General features: G+C 45.6%; 1 protein-coding gene across 1 annotated transcript in view; it reads right to left on the bottom strand.

The window, feature by feature from the left end:
• The window catches only part of LOC144597248 (alpha-(1,6)-fucosyltransferase-like), a 585,852-nt gene extending 568,318 nt beyond the window's left edge, over positions 1-17,534 (bottom strand). Inside the window, 1 exon segment of the mRNA XM_078406318.1 lies at positions 17,265-17,534. The gene's annotated coding sequence lies outside the window, so the exon portion shown is untranslated.
• Between the last annotated feature and the right edge of the window lie 498 nt (positions 17,535-18,032).

Below are 18,032 nucleotides of genomic sequence, written 5' to 3'. Positions count from 1 at the left end.
CTGGAGTAACTCAGCGGGTCAGGCAGCATCTCTGGAGAAAATGGACGTTTCGGGTCAGAACTCTTCTTCATACTCAACTTATCAAAACTTGCATCAGCCGAGCAATTTGTACAGAACCTTGACTAAGCAATTTAAGGCATGTGGGGGGTGGTAGATTTAATGGTAACCTGAGGGGCAACTTTTTTTCCCCAAACACAAAGGGTGGTAGAAATATGAAACAAGCTGCGAGGGAGGTCCCGAGCCCCAACCGCCCCGACGTGCAGCGGCGGCAGCGTCTTCGCCCGCCCCGGATCGCGGGGCTTGAGTCGGCCCACTGCGGACCTTTCATTGTCTGGCGCGGCCTGGAACGTGGCAACTACAACAGCCTGACCGCGGGAGAAGACGGCAGGGGAAGGGAAAAGACATTCTGGCCTTCCATCACAGTGAGGAGGTGACTGGAGGAGACTCACTGTGATGGATGTTTCTTTTTGTTTGATTGTGTGGGTAATCTTTCATTTCACTGCGTATTGAAAGACATCACACAGAAGTAAAACAGTTAAATAGGTAAAAACGGTCTCAATATTTTTAAAAAACGAAGGGAGAGGCAGAGACATTTATCTTTTTTTCCCCATGGAAGGGCAAAACTTCAGCAGAGTGAAGAAAAACTAAAACAATTGTGAAACTTGAATTGAACACTTTTTTTAATTGACTTTGGCAGAGATGAAATAACAAATTTCTAGCTAGTATGGTCACACTCATGACGTTGCTGATTTAATCCATCTCTTCCAATTGCTTTGACCATTTACCTATCTCTACAGAGCCGACCACTGCCCCATACAGAGTTGCTTTCACCTTGAACTCTGCCCAAGTCTATCCACCTATACCCACTTGAGGTAAAGAGAATGGTTGACACAGTGGCGTAGCAGCAGAGTTGCTTCCTCACAGCACCAGAGACGTGGGTTCAATCCTGACTACTGGTGCAGTCTGTGAGGAGTTTATGTGTTCTCCCTGTGACTAATCCACTGGGTGGCGCCAGCAATGGCTGCCTCGCCAACAATCTGTCTGTCCCTTTCTTCTTCATTGTTTTTTTTAGTATGTGTTAAATGTATATTTTTAGTGTTCTTTAGCTTGTTTTATGTGGGGGGTGGGGGAGGGGGTTGGGGGAAACTTTTCCTAATCTCTTAGCACCGGGATGCAAATTTTTTTCCGTATGGTATCACCATCCACACTGCGGCCTGACATCGAGGAGTCGGCAGCCTCTGTTGGAGACCGACTTTGGAGATCCATTGCAGGAGCCTGCGGACTTAACATCGTGGAGCCCGCAATCCCTTTGCCAAGAATCGATCTCTGAGCTCGGCTGCAGGTGCCTGTGGACTTTAACACTGTGGAGCCCGCAGTCTCTAGTTAGAGACCGACTTTGAGAGCTCCAAATCGCAGGAGCTTCGATCACCCCAATGCGGGAGCTTCAATCGCCCCAACGCGGGAGCTTCGATCGCCCCGACAGATGGTTTGACTGCCCCGACCGCGGGAGAATGAGGGAAGAAGATTGGACTTTATTGCCTTCCATGGCCGTGAGGAATCCACTGTGGTGGATGTTTATGTTAACTTTTATGTAGTTGTGTGTCATATCGCTTTTTTTGGTATGGCTGTAGGGTAATTCGCATATCACTGTACCTTAATTGATACAGGTGACAATAAAAGGCCTTTGAATCCTTTGACCGCATTGGTTTTCTGCGGATGCTCCAGTTTCTCCCACATTCCAAAGACACGCAGGTTTGTAGGGTATTTGGATTCTGTAAATTGTCCCGAGTGTGTAGGATAGAACTAGTGTATGGGCGATCACTAGGCGGCCTGGCTTCGGTTGGTCAAAGAGCCTGTTTCCACGCTGGGTCTCTAAACTAAAGGCCTTGCGGATACATTGGGCAGAAAAGTCAATTATCGAGAGGTGGTCTCATTTCATAACATTTTTTAATTTTGCTTTCCTTCGTATAAGAAGAATAGCACCCACTGCTTATAATAAGAACCATGTACTTTGTGGTACAGCAAAGAACAACCGAAGGCTCAGAAAATATCTGGAATAATCAACAACAGGCGGGCAGCCAGCCACAAAATGTAAAGTCCCAGCTGTCTTTTTCAGCTTACATTGCGCTAACACATTTCCACAAAGACAGCAGCAAACAGTGTAAAACTTCCACAGATAATCAGGGCACTTCCCTTCAACGTTAACATTTAGATCTCAGATCCTACAAAGCAGAACCAAACCAAGAACAATCACAAAACTTTGACTGAGTGCAATGAATTGACATATCGTCACAAAACCAGAATCTCGGTTAGTGAAACACCTCCAACCACAGCCAGGTACTGACAGGTGCCAGCTATTTGCATTCCACAACCAGTAAACCCTTAACTTTGGTTGCACCCTCGCAAGTAAAACATCTCATCTGTTAATCAGGATTAATGTGACTGCTGGCTGGGTACATGTGCGTGCACTTATCTTTTTGGGGTCTTTCATTGCCCAAATAAGTTTCCATACTTAGTTTAATTTAGAGATACAATGCCGAAACAGGCCCTTCAGCCCACAGATTCCATGTTGCCCAGCAATCCCCGTGCACCAATACTATCCTAAACACGAGGGACAATTTACAATTTTTATTAAAGCCAATTAACCTACAAACCTGTACACCTTTGGAGCGTGGGAGGAAACCAGAGCACACAGGGAAAATCCACAGGGTGAACGTACAAACTCTGTACAGACAGCACCCATAATCAGGATTGAACCCGGGTCTCTGGCCCTGTAATGCAGCAACTCTACAGCTCTGCCATCGGGCCGCCCATTTCTTCAATGACAAGAGGGTCTGTACATTATATATACTTCGGTTCATAAAATAGTTTAAGACATCGACGTCTCCAGAGGTGCTGATATAAACACAAATCCTTTTTACGTGCCATTCGGGCGGTGCAGAGGTAGAGTTGCTGGTTTACAGCAACCGTGGCCCAGGTTCAATCCCGACTATGGGTGCTGTTTGTACATAGTTTGTACGTTCTCCCTGTGACTGTGTGGGTTTTCTCCGGGTGTGCTGGTTTCTTTCCACATTCCAAAGATTTGCAGGTTTGTAAGTCAATTGGCTTCTGTAAATTGTACCTGGTGTGTATAGAACAAGTGAATGGAGTGATGGTTGGTCGTTGTGGACTCGGTGGGCCGAATGGCCTGCTTCCATGCTGTATTTCTAACCTCAACTAGACTATTTTTGGCTGGATTTTCAGCAACTATCAGAACTATGTTTGTTTCATGGTTTACTCAAATGGCCTGACATGGCCTCATTTCCCTCGGCCTACTCTACTATTTTAGGCCCTGCCAATGACGAGGTGCGGAGGTTGAAAAAGCAGAGAGGTTGTTTCTAGTTGTGCTACGGATTGATGCTTCGATATTTTCCCGCCAGCCCTCACACATTATTCCACTCAAAGAAATGCAAGGCACAGGCCTCCTCCTGGCCCTCAATTCAATAACATCAGGTAGCTCCTCTACATTCTGTAGTCAAAACACTATCCACCAACACCACCTCACTCCACCCTCCCACACTTCTAACTACAGGTTATGCCATGACAGCTTCCACTGCTAACACACTCATGTTGTACTCTGACAGATTCCTACTACAAACAAATCCTCTTTAGTTCAGTTTAGAGATATAGCATGGAAACATGCTCTTTGGCCCACTGTCCACGCCTACTGAACAGTAGTTTTTGTTTTAGAGATACAGCGCGGAAACTGGCCCTTCGGCCCACCGAGTCCGCGCCGCCCAGCGATCCCTGCACATTAACACTATCCTACACACACTAGGGACAATTTTTACATTTACCCAGTCAATTAACCTACAAACCTGTACGTCTTTGGAGTGTGGGAGGAAACTGAAGATCTCGGAGAAAACCCACGCAGGTCACGGGGAGAACGTACAAATTCCGTACAGACGGCTCCCGTAGTCAGGATCGAACCCGAGTCTCCGGCGTTGCATTCGCTGTAAGGCAGCAACTCTACCGCTGCGCCACCGTGCCGCCCGTTATCCTAGTTCTATGTTATCCCAGTTTTGCATCCAACATACTGGGGGCCATTTTTACAGAAACCAATTAACCTACAAATCTGCACATCCTTGGAATGTGGAAGGAAACTGGAGCATCCAGAGGAAGCCCATATGGTCACAGGGAGAACATACATACTCCGCACGGACAGCACCTGTGGTCCGGATTGAACGCGGGTCTCTGGTGCGGTAATGCAGCAACTCTACTGCTGTGCCGCCCCATGTATGCCCATTCTGATAGGGGGCACCACCTTCCATAACTTCCACAACCACCTGCCAGCCAGCCCAGTCCCAATCTGCCTCACTCTGCCTCTGATAGGCAAGTCTTCTTTCCTCCATTCTATGCATGGAATTTAATTGACATGTTCTTCTGCCCCTCTCTCATCCTTTAAGTTATTCTTTAAGATATACCCCTTTCGGATATGTTTTGAACAACACACGATACTTCCTTACATGCCAGTGTGAAATCTTGTCTCACCATGCTTCTGTGAAAGGCATGGTGACTACTTGCCTTTCACAGAGGCATGGAGTCACCAAATGTGTCTCTCAAACTCAGTGAAATGTTGACCAAAGTGGCATTTTGGTTGCCTTGTGCTCTGAAACACTGCTCCAACTGCCGCAGTGCTGACTGCAGTACTTTAACAAAATGCCACTGTTACACAGTGTTTACCTGTAATTGGACGATGAAGAATTTACCACTTATAACAGATATGGTTATCCACTTAATATATCAGCAAGGCAAAGTGGTTCATTGCACAGATATGACCCCATGTACAGTCCACACGTTGATGGTACACATTGCAGCTTTAATAAAAATCTATTATTAATTGGAAGTCCTCCACTAGCACCGATCCCACCTCCCCTAACCCCCACCTGCCCCCCACCCCACCTCCCCTAACCCCCAGCTGCCCCCCTCCCCACCTCCCCGAACCCGCACGTGCCCCCCTCCCCACCTCTCCAAACCCCCACCTGTCCCCCTCCCCACCTCCCCAAACACCCACCTGCCCCTTCCCCACCTCCCCTAACCCCAACCCCTATCTGCCCCCTCCCTGCTCCCTCACCTCCTCCCCTCTCCCCCAACCCCCACCTGTCCCCCCTCCCCACCTCCCCTAACCCCAACCCCTATCTGCCCCCTCCCTGCTCCCTCACCCCCTCCCCTCCTCCCCCAACCCCCACCTGTCCCCCCTCCCCACCTCCCCTAACCCCAACCCCTATCTGCCCCCTCCCTGCTCCCTCACCTCCTCCCCTCTCCCCCAACCCCTATCTGCCCCCTCCCCACCTCCCCTAACCCTAACCCCTATCTGCCCCCTCCCTGCTCCCTCACCCCCTCCCCTCCTCCCCCAACCCCCACCTGTCCCCCCTCCCCACCTCCCCTAACCCCAACCCCTATCTGCCCCCTCCCTGCTCCCTCACCTCCTCCCCTCTCCCCCAACCCCCACCTGTCCCCCTCCCCTCTCCCCCAACCCCCACCTGTCCCCCCTCCCCACCTCCCCTAACCCCAACCCCTATCTGCCCCCTCCCTGCTCCCTCACCTCCTCCCCTCTCCCCCAACCCCCAGTGATTTAAGGTGGCTTGTCACACCGCAAAATGTTTTACAATATTTGAACAGTTACAACAGGGCCACTGTGCAACATTTCATTGACTCGTCATTCAGCGAACTTGTTGCTGACTGGCAATCTACCCAACTGGATATTCTGCGTGGTTTTACACATTTCCAACAGTCAGTAGTGCAGCCGTGACAAGGGTGTGTGCAGGGACTTAGATTGGACTGTACCGGAACTTACATTTAGGAGGGGCACCTTTATCAGTTGCTCTGTATGCATGAGCACACGTACACATCGTAACAAGCTTTGTAAGTAGAGGGTGGAATTGAGTATTTCTCTGCTGCATTCCTTGCACACTCACTCAATGCTAAATAGGGACACAGATTTGTCTGATGTACCGTCGACACTGGAAGCATCGACAAAGGCCTTGTAAAAGAGCCCACATAAAGCATTATAATGCTAACCGGGCTGATTCATTCACTAATGTAGTTCTGTGGTCACCAGTATTGAGGAAGACGATGATTATTTAAGAAATCTACAATGCATTGGAACCCCATGACCCCTCCATCACATCCCCACCCCCTCCTGAGTAACTCCACCACTGTCATTTTGTGCATGAATCAGCTTCGGCAATTATTTGTTTCTGTATTGTGGAAGGCAATACATATGGTGCTGTTCTGTGTTTCATGTCGAAAAACACAAGGTGGCAGTGGATTTAGGTGCATCGAACCAGATGAAGGATTCCAGCACAACCAAGAATTTTTTTAAAAGACAAAGTGCTGGAGTACTTTCAGTCTGAAGAAGGGACCCGACCAAAAACGTCACCTATCCATGTTCTCCGGGGATGCTGCTTGATCCACTGAGTTGCTCTAACAGTGTCTTTTTTCATAAACCAGCATCGATGGTTCCTTGTTTCTACAACCAAGGTAAAACTGGATCACATGCATTACAGAGGAAGTCAATACACAACACTCACACACAGGATGGGCGGCACAGTGGTTGTGTTGCTTCCTCACAGCGCCAGAGACCCAGGGTTGATCCTGACTACGGGTACTGTCTGTGCAGTGTTTGTACGTTTTCCCTGTGTCCGCAGGTTCATCTGATCGGATGCACCTAAATCCACTGCCACCTTGTGTTTTTTGACATGAAACACAGAACAGCACCATATGTATTGCCTTCCACAATATAGAAACAAATAATTGCCAATATCTGGGTGCTCCGGTTTCCTCCCATATTCCAAAGACGTGCGTGCAGGTTTGTAGTTTGATTGGCTTCTGTAAATTGCCCCTTGTTTGCAGGATGTGCAAGTGGGATAACATAGAACATAGTCTGGGTGATTGATGGTCAGCATGGACTTGGTGGGCTGAAGGGCCTGTTTCTACGCTGTATCTCTAAACATCAACAAGGTGTCAGAAATGTCCGCACCAATGATAAAGCAGCGATATTACGAGTTTTCCCACACCTGGAAGTACTAATGCTCAATCTCTGACAACGATACTTAACATAAAACTTTCTGAAGAAAATTGAAAATTACTCTGGAAGAAAAAAAATTGCAGGATTGAAAGGAAAGGAAAACAGGTGATGGGACTGAAGGAAGAAACAAATTGTTGGAGTAACTCAGCGGGACAGGCAGCATCTCTGGATAGAAGGAATGGGACTAACTGGATGAGCTGAATCAGCATGACGGGCTGCAAGGCCTCTGTGTTGTGTGACACCATTAAGGTCTGCCTCATTCACCTTAAATGTGCAGCGTTCAGGTTTCCCATCAATTAGCAATTCATATTAATTTACGGACGATTAACACATATATTACTTCAGTACCATTTCCCTCCTATAATCTCATCCCTCCAAACTAGTGCCACTTGCTGTGGTGCCAGACTTAGTGTTTCCGCCCCTGAACTCCCAAAACCCTCACGTAAAAAGTCGTTCACTCAGGCTGCGACACCCAGGCGACAGTACTGTTTCCCTTTCCCCCATCCACGATTTCCCCAGGAGTCAGTGTGGGATGGAGTAGCTGCTCGTCACTGAGGTACCGGGTTCAACCTCCCCACCACCACCACAGTGAAACGCAGGCCATTGCTATGGAAACGGCAGCACCAGATCTGACACCACACAGATCTCATAGCTTCTCAAAAGAATGGATCAAAAGGGCTTATATTCACTGGAATTTGGAAGGATGAGAGGGGATCTTATGGAAACGTATAAAAATTTTAAGGGATTGGACAGGCCAGATGCAGGAAAAATGTTCCTGATGTTCGGGAAGTCCAGAACCAGGAGTCACCATCTAAGAATAAGGGGTAAGCCATTTAGGACAGAGATGAGGAAAAACTTTTTCACCCAGTGAGTTGTAAATCTGTGGAATTTTCTGCCACAGAAGGCAGTGGAGGTCAATTCACTGGATGTTTCAAGAGAGAGTTAGATTTAGCTCTTCGGGCTAAAGAAATCAAGGGATATGTGGAAAGAGCAAGAACGGGGTACTGATTTTGGATGATCAGCCATGACCATATTGAATGGCGGTGCTGGCTCGAAGGACCGAATGGCCTACTCCTGCACCTATTTTCTATGTTTCTCCCTCCCAGTGAAGCTTGTTGCTGCTCTCTGGGCTGGAGAGAGCTGGCTTGCAGCAGAGAGGAGCCTGCAGCTTCCATTCACACATGGGCGACAGAGGGACCGTCGTCACACGGTACAGTCATTGCTAGTCCCCAGCAACTTGGTGCACCGAGCCCAACAGATCAGTGCTGAGCAGTCACATCATTCACACCAGCCAAGAGTGTGAGTTGCCAGGACTAGCGGGTCTGGGCGAGAGGCAGAGGTTGAATAGGTTGGGACTCTATCCCTTGGAGCACAGGAGGATGAGAGGTGATCTTATTGAGATGTATAAAATCATGAAAGGAATAGATCAGGTAGATGCACAGAGTCTCTTGCCCAGAGTAGGTGAATCGAGGACCAGAGGACATAGGTTTTAGGTGAAGGGGAAAATATTTAATAGGAATCTGAGTGGTAACTTTTACACACAAAGGATGGAACAAGCTGCCAGGGAGGTAGTTGAGGCAGGGACTTTCCATTTAAGAAACATTTGGAAAGATACATGGATAAGACACATTCGGAGGGATATGGACCAAATGCAGGCAGGTGGGATTAGTGTAGATGGGTTTGTTGGCCGGTGTGGGCCTGTTTCCACACTCTATGACTCTATGACCAGCCACTCCACACCCAGCTGTGCAACGATTGCATGCACAATGCATGACTCTACATTCAATACTGTAATGACACCTCTTGCTGCCAATTCCACTAGTGCTCTCATTCCGAGGAGCCCACCCTGAACGCTGAGTGAGTAACAGTGTGCTTTAATCTCAGACTGGAGTGCAATGGTTTAAATCCCATGTACTATGATACCTGCTTGCAGGAACATTGAACTTTTGATCATTTCTTTTTCTGCTCAAAGTGAAAGATACCAGCATTACCATTGCAAGCGCACAGTGCAACGACCACACTGGATCAATCAGATGCACAGTAAAGCCTCGACTTCAGGGACAAAAGGTTTACATCAACTTGCAGCTCCATACAAAAGCACTCTCGTCAACAACTGTGGGTGGCAGGGTGGCGGTAGAGTTGCTGCCTTACAGAGCCAGCGACATGGGTTGAATCCTGACTACGGATGCTGGCAGCATGAAGTTTGTGCGTTCTCCCCGTGACCTTGTGGGTCTTCTCTGGTTTCCTCCCACACTCCAAAGGCATACGGGTTTGTAGGCTAATTGGCTTTGGTAAAACTCGTAAATTATCCCTAGTGCGCAGGATAGTGCGCATGTATGGGGTTATCACTGGTCGGTGCAGACTCAGTGGGCCTGTTTCCCCGCTGTATCTCTAAAATCTGAAGTGAAGTCGAACAAAGGAAGCAGCATCACACGAACATGACCCGTGTCAATCTATGCTTATTTTTATCAGCAATTAGCGTGGAGTTTCTCTCTGATTCACCAGTACTACATCCAGTCATTTCCCACAGGAAAGCCTGCTGACTTTATTTTGTGCAGATCTCGCAAAATTAGTATCATTTCCTCTCCAGAGTTTATTGCTCAAAATCTTTGCAATTTCCCACCGAGGAATATAAATAAAATGGTCCTACCAATGAGTGCATCATAGGCACTTCTCATTCCCCAAGGCAACATACATAATGGATGAATCCCACCTGACTTTTAGTTAGGGGATTCATGTGCAAATCCGGATACAAGCACCCAGCAACAATTGAGATCCAGAAAGTAATACCCAAACTTTCATAATTTCTCCAAGGACAGCCACCCCTTCATCTACCGAAGCCCTAAGCTGTGCAACAGCCTCTGGAAGTCTCCCTGATTTTGCCTCTTACAAACGCACATCCTCGTCTATGTTCTTGGAATCATGTATAGTCTTTCTAGCACGCACCAAAAGCTTTTCACTGTACCTCGGTACACGTGACAATAAACTAACCTAAACTAAATTAAAGTCCTTATGAAGCGCACTCCTAAATTTTGTTTGAGGGTAATTTGTGAAGAAGCCTCGGATATTTTATTCCATCGAAGCATATTTTATAAATACACGTGTTGTTAAATACAAGTGAGAAAAGTGATATACATCGGGTATGAATCATCTAATTCGAAACTAGTGAGAGAATCCCGGACCAAAGGCCCTAACCACAGAATAAAAGGACTTATTTTGTCAGAGGGTGGTGAATCTGTGGAATTCATTGCCACAGACGGCTGTATCAAGTCAATAGATATTTAAGGCAGAGACTGAGAGATTCTTTATTTGTACAGGTGTCAGGGGTTCTGGGGAGAAGGCAGGAGAATGGGGTTGAGAGGGAAAGATAGATCAGCTATGATTGAATGGCGGAATAGACTCGATGGGGCGAATGGCTTAATTCTGCTCTTAAAACTTATGAACAATGAAATATTTAATAGATCTAGCCAATGTCAATACAAGAAAGTTTTAAAATAGTACATTTTTATGACAGAATGCCTAAATAAACAATGTGATTAAGGTCAAAAATTGCTATTCTGTCAACTTTAAGCATTTCATTGCATAGATCAGATCGGAGATTTCAAATAGAAAAAAGAATGGAAAGTGGTTAATTAATTGAAATGAAATTAAGACAGTGCCTGTAGAGAGGCACTGAGAGTGTGCGTGTTGAGCAAGTTTCTTGAGCAAAGATGAAACTGCTGGTAGAGTTCAATCATACCCAGACCAGTCAAGGCACAGAGCAGCTGTCAGATCTGAATCAGCACATTGCCAGCCACGGAACATTGCTCATTAAACTCAACCAACGTAAATTCTGTTCCAAACCAGCAGGCCAGCAAATTAATTTGAATAAAATGAATGAAATTTGTTCAACCTGGTGGAGTTTCATCCACTCGAGAAAATTCTGAAAATATGTGTGGCATATAAACTACTCAGTACAATGACCGCAAATATATTGATCAGGTTTCCACAGAAGCGGTTGCAAAAATGAAGACTGCGGAGGAAGCAAGAGGAAATGGTGATAGTTCATGAAAAGATACAGAGCATATATGGAAAAAAGAACCTTGTTATTAAAATAAACAAGGTGCTGGCAAGAGTTGGTAGAGTTCAGAAAAAAAATAGTTAAAATAAAACTAGTTATTTAATGCCATGAAAGGTAGACACAAAGTGCTGGAGTAACTCAGCAGGTCAGGCAGCATCTCTGGAGAAAAAAGGATGGTGACGTTTCGGGACCCTTCTTCAGACATTGGTATTAATTTGTTTACAAAAACAATAGCAATTATTTTCAAATATTTTAGAGCTCCTGATCCAAGCTGTAATTTCTTTGCTTTGAAATCGATCTCAGGAAAATCATTTGGAGAGAAGAGAGGAGAAGGAAGTGTTGGAGGCAGGAGTGGTATCATGGGGCCACAACAGGACAAGTTTAAAAATACTTTGGATTAAATATTTGATGATCATGCAAGTTAATATTTGACATGGCCCTTACTCTAAAAATGCCAAAAATGTCTAAAGTGTAAATTTCTTTTAATTCAATTTGTAGAGGAGCCACAGTCTAGTTTGGGACTAAATGGAAACAATGTAATACAGAACAGGCAACACAACTATGTTACAACAGTGCAAGTTAACTTTGTCACAAGCTTCTGTGATGAAGCTGAGTGAACTTTAAAAGAATTTGCAATCCTCATTGCCTTTATATTATCAGGCTCATAATCCCCATATAAATCAGCAGTGTTTCACGACTGGACCAGGTGAGACCAGTACCAGATCAGTGCTCCATCCAACAGCGCAAGAAATTGCAGAGTATTGTGGACACAGCCCAGACCATCAGGCAAACCAACCTCCCTTCCAATTGGCTCCATTGCTACCTCACGCTGCCTTCAATGGAGACCTTCAGACTATCTTTAATTGGACCTCACTGGACTTGGACCAAGGGTTTATTCCCCTTATCCTCCATCTGTACATTGTGGACGGCTTGATTGTAATCACTTATAGCTTTGTTGTCTGGATAGCATGCAATAAAAACGTTTTCACAAAACCTCGTAATGCGTAACAATAATAAAATAAACTAAAAAATCATTAGGGCATAAGTTTGGGTTCTACTGAGACTTTTACCCCATCTGCACAACAACTCTTCAGTGCGATCTTGTTAAAAATCACACTGCTGATTGAAGGGAAAATTAAAACCAAATGTTTGCTATCACGGTGTCACTTCCAGGGTGAGGCATTAACTGAGCAGAAATTATCTCAATGCAACCTTTGAACTGCCATTGAGAAATAAAAACCTCAGCTTTTCCTCGTTGTAATAAAATCATTGGAACAAAACATCTACACGTGATAACTGTCAATAAATTCCACGGGAAGGCAGGAAAACACCACTGGATTATAATTTTAAACAGTTCAATTTCTGCAAATACTCAAAACTCCCACAGAGTCACTTGGTAAAGATCATTGCAACCATACTGCATGCATGGCTTGGATCACTGCTGCAAATAATGAATGAATATTCTGATCCAATTCAACTGTGTCGCATTTTGATTCTGCGAACATCCACTCAAACAGCTTGCAAATGAAAACCAAAGCTTTAATTTCATTTGACTATTTGAATAACGAAAGAACCAAGGTTTTTATTTGAGTATCATACTACTTCTATGGTCTCTTAAAAGACAATATTTTTATTCAGTATTTGACTAGTTATTTTCCTGCACTTCTCGTACATCATTCAGCAGAGCTTAATTTGCTGCTTTTTTTGTTTGTTGTTAAACTTTACATCTCAGAGATACAGTGCAGAAACAGGCCCTTCGGCCCATCGAGTCCACGGCAACCAGCGATCACCCTCTACACTAGCTCTCTCCCACACACTTGGGACAATTTTACAACTTAACAAAGCCAATGAACCTACAAACTTATACATCTTCGGAGAGTGGGAGGAAACTGGAGCACCCGGAGAAAACCCACATGGTTACAGGGAGAACATATAAACTTTGTACAGACAGCACCGCAGTCAGGGTCAAACCCAGGTCTCTGGCACTGTAGGGCAGCAACTGTACCACTGCGCCACTGTGCCACCCTATTTGTGACGTTTTGGGTCAGGAATGATTTCAAACAGAAAGAGAACTGTGGGAACTCTGTTCTGCTACATTTACATCTTGCGTATTGTCTGAGTTACAAATAGTTCACAGGAAGTGAACTTTGTCTCTGGGCATCACATGCATTGCTACCCACACAGACCTCGAGTCACCTCTGAAACACAACTGATCAACAAAGCATCCAGCAGTAACACAGTGACCCAATGACATTTTCTACCAAACCACCAAATTATTACATAACTCAAAATAAACACATCAGGAAGAACAGGAAGCCACCAAAATCAATAGCACTTTTCACTGTCTTCTACTTTCACAGAGCTGCATTGTGAACAAGATATTAAGTACGCTAGTTTTTATGCTCATCCCAAAGAAACGAAATGCCAAGCAGAATTTAGGATCACAAATGGGCAGCACAGTGGTGCAGTGGGAGAGCTGCTGATTCACTGTGCCAGAGATCCAGGTTCGATGCTGACTTTGGCTGCTGTCTGTGTGGAGTTTCCACGTTCTCCCTTTAGCCGTGTGGGTTTTCACCAGGCGCTCCGATTTTCTCCCACATTTCAAAGACGTGTAGGTTTGTAGGTTCATTGGCTTCTGCAAATTGCCCATAGTGCGTAGGATGCAAAAGTAGGATAACACAGAACTAGTGTGAATGGGTTGATAGATGGTCGGGGTGGACTCGGTGGACCGAAGGGTTGATTTACACGCCGCACCACTAAACAAAATTAAAATACGAAGATTGAAATAGGGCAACAGTGACACTGATTTGAATTTACAGGTTTGTGAGCACTTCACACACCAATCAAATTTTGGAATAAAAAAGATGTGTAACGAAGCAAAGCCTTGGGGTGGGGATGGAATAAGCTGGGTGGCACTTCTTCTATAAACTGATCCACTCACAGCACTGTGCAACAAAACTCAAAACCATACACTTCGATATAATTGTTCCACTAACAAACTCAGCCAACACCTGCATTAAAAAAAAAAGAAAAACAGAAGAAAAAAATAGAGGATGATTTTCTGAGTGTTATTGTAACTGGATAGCTGCCCAATAGGAAATATGAACAAGCTGCTATCGAGATATTTTACTTAACCTGTGTTTCTGGCCACTGGTATCGGTAAGAAATATTCAGGTTCTGCCTGACACCTAGTGCTTGCCGCTGAGTTCTGGGCTGTACCTGCCGCTTAGACTGTAACTGCTGTATGCAAAGCATTGCAAAACATATGCTCTAATTGAATATGCTTTGCCATGGCTTAAAATCCATGTTATAATATTAAAAGAATAAATACAGATATGCTTCTCTGTTATATGAGCTCCCCCAGCAGACCATTCAACACGGATATCCATGGCAAGCAGCTCAATAATGTTAAACCTTGAATAAAATTACACATTATTTACATTTGGCAGCATTGTTCAATTTTGCAATAAGTAATTTAAAGATCCATCCAACGTTGTAACCCCTTACTCAACCCTACCCTCCACTCTCCCTGACCCCTGCTATACAACAACTTATTCCTAATTTAGTATTGGAATAAAAAAAGATACTGAGGTTGTGAATACGGAGTCAGTTTTCTCATCAAAATTATACTGACAAAACAACCTGCTAAATCCAAATGGTTACAATGAGCACTAAACCATTCAGTATTTCTGAACCAATATTGGTTCCAAAATAAAGCTGAATGGGCTGAATGGAAGCCACATTTTGGATTTGCGTAATGATCAATGTAAAGCAGCAGCAGGTAGATGTGCATTAACGGTAGATTTCAACTTTGCTGAAGATCAGATAATGCCCATACCCAATAGTCATAAAAATCATGTTTTCTTTGATCATTGTACAATTTAAGATTCAATATCAGACCATTGCAAAACATACCAATAAAAGAACATTGATTACATATGTATTCACCACTGTACTGGAACTTCATTAGACCAGCCACTCATTCACATTAAAAGGCACAAAGTCCTAGAGTAGCGCAGCAGGTCAGGCAGCATCTCTGGAGAAGATGGCGAGGTGACGTTTTGGGATGGTCCCTTCTTCATTCCGACGAAGATTCCTGACCTGAAACGTCATCTTTCCACTTTCTCTAGAGATGTTGCCTGGCTCGCTGAGTTACTCCAGCACTTTGTATCTTTTTTGTTGTTGTAAACAAGCACCTGCAGTTCCTTGAACCTTTGCTCAATCCCAATGATTCAAGCACGGGATCAAATTATTTGAATATTTCTCATGCTTTTACTTGAACTTCCCCATGCCTTGGTTAATCATTTGCAATATGGTATGCACTATAGAAGGCTGGTGGAAGTAGATTCACCAGAAAAGGAAACATTTGCATGACCTCGGGGGAAAAGCAAAGGGATGGGACTGGCTGAATAGCTCCAAGAAAGAACCAAGCACAGGTGTTTCGGATGAATATGCTCAGAGTACGTTCTGAAAGATATTAGGTTGTTCCTACTAGACTGAAAACACTGCTGTTCAAAATACTATAATACTAATGTCAGACATGATCTGCAAATTATGTAAGCGCGCACACATTTCTGAAGCCACCTCCTTACATTTTTTCGGCAAGTTATTCCAGTAACATTTTTCAATTATCATTGGATTCACACCATCTTTCAAAGTTACCAAAAACACATGTATCTTCATAAATCAATGATTCCACCAATCCAGCATTATGAATGCCATCCTGATATTTGATAAGAATTTCATTTACTGCAGTATCGCTATTTGGAGTCATTATATACCGCGAAAGAAATTTTGCATTAATAATTGGGATAGTGTCACAAAAGCCACATGTTTAGGCTGGTGTGCAATACGAACATTGCCTCGCCAAGGCTTTTCACGTGCAGGTCCCGATAAGAACATTAACTGTTTAGTCTTGCTTTGATCCCATTATCTTCCTGTTCAGCTTCTTGAGGGGCAAAAAGATTTATCTATCCTGACAATCAACCTCTCTGAGAACCCGAAGCACGTGGAAAAGTCACTCGTTCCCCGGATTCCTGACAGAAAGACGTTTCAAACTTCCCCCCCAAAAAAAATTAGGCCAAGGCATTCCCTCCTCTTCAAGACATTTCATCCCTCAGTTAACGCGCAACCCAGTGCACTTTTTTACGAGCCAAAATGCGCTGGTTGTCGGTTTCAACTTGGAAGCTCATTGACAAACATTGTCGCAACTGACCCTGAAACTACCCGGAAGCAACAAGAAGGGGCGAAATCGAGAGCTCACCCGACCTTCCTCTGGTGCAACAACCCACTTTTAAAGATGCGAGTCCAAACAGGCGTCACTTTCAAACGCTAAACTGATTCGAACTACTCGCATATGTCAACCAAACACACCAGTCCAAAGTTACCCGCGTTCATCCAACTCACAAAACGTTTCATTCCGAGCTGAATGTTAATTTAACAGAAAACTGGGCAGAATTTTCACTGTCAAAAAGATAACCGTTTCACGTCGCAAGTAATGGAATATGTTGTTTTTTAAAAGTAAATAACTGTGCATAAAACGGCGTGCAAAATGTTTACAGCAGCTCCATACAATGTGTGTAATCTGGCACGTTGCTGTATCCACTTCCTTCTGAAATAAAACGGAACGACTTTCCTTGGGCAACCAATGCAAGTCAGCCTGGCCCCGGAGAGGTCCCGTGTCACTGGATTCCCTTCCCTTCCACCCCACTCCCTTCCCTTCCACCCCAATCCCTTCCCTTCCCCCCCACTCCCTTCCCTTCCACTCCCCTTCCCTTCCCTGTTCTTCACAGTGAGACGCAAGGCCCGAGTATAACGGTCCAGTCCAGGCTGCCGCCTGAGGATGTGTGCAAACCGCCCAGCGCTATTTGCAGAGAGGCGGGCGGAGCCAGTGGCCAGGCCGCTTGCAGGGAGCTCCCGCCCGGCTCGCCGCGCCGCCCCGTCCCCCACCCCCCACCCCCCACACACACACACACACATGCAAAGGCTCAGAGAGGAGGGCAGAGAGAGGGAGGTGAGGGAGGGAGAGAGAGGGGAGATATGAGAGAGGGAGAGTGAAAGCTGGAGGAGGGGAGATGGGGAGAGGGAGGGGGGAGAGTGGATGGAGGGAGGGGAGGAGAGTGGAGGGTTACGGACCTGTCTGTCTGTCGCTGGGAGCCTCTCTCTGCGCTGCGCTGCGCTGTCTGCCGGGCTTCCCTCTGTTGTTGCAGCTTTGAAGGATGCTATTTTCCACTGTGTGTGTGTGTGTGTGTGTGCGAGCCTCTCACATATAGTGGGTCGCGTCAGGCAGTGAATGTGGCGGAAGCTGCAAGTCCCGATGTGGTGTGTGGGAAAGGATGACTGAACAGCTGTGAGGTGGGGTGGGTGGGAGGGAGGGAGAGAGCGGCCGCCAGCCGGCCGGCCTCAGTGAGCGAGTGCGCCCAGCACCGCCCGCCTCAGCCTCTCCGCACCAGCGCGCATGTCTCTCTCTCTCTCTCTCTCTCCCCCTCTCCTCTCCTCTCCTCTCCACTTGGTGCGCACCAAGACCCAGCTGAGCTCTTGCACTCCAGCCTGCCCGAAATCCCCGTCCTGTCCTACGCTTTGGTCATCGCTATTGATGTTCAGTGTGCCGTAAACATGTTCATCGATTATGCACTCCGTTTTAGTGTTTATATCCAACCATGAGACGAGTTTGCAATATCTGCCGCTGCAAATGCTCGCATGGATTATGTTTTTAACTGCTGAAGCACATCACGAAGCACATTTAAATCCTTCCCCCATTTAGGCTGATGAAAATGAACCACGCTGATTGTGTTTTCCATGAATATATTAGCCTACAGTATTGGAGCGCAGCAAGAATTCACAAAGAATGTTTTGCTGCAAATCTATCTGGACTGGAAGATGTCCTGCAATATATTGTTGAAT

The sequence above is a fragment of the Rhinoraja longicauda genome, chromosome 10, assembly GCF_053455715.1.
Source record: "Rhinoraja longicauda isolate Sanriku21f chromosome 10, sRhiLon1.1, whole genome shotgun sequence".
Taxonomy (NCBI): Eukaryota; Metazoa; Chordata; class Chondrichthyes; order Rajiformes; family Arhynchobatidae; genus Rhinoraja; species Rhinoraja longicauda.
This window is presented reverse-complemented; position numbering and strand designations above follow the sequence as displayed.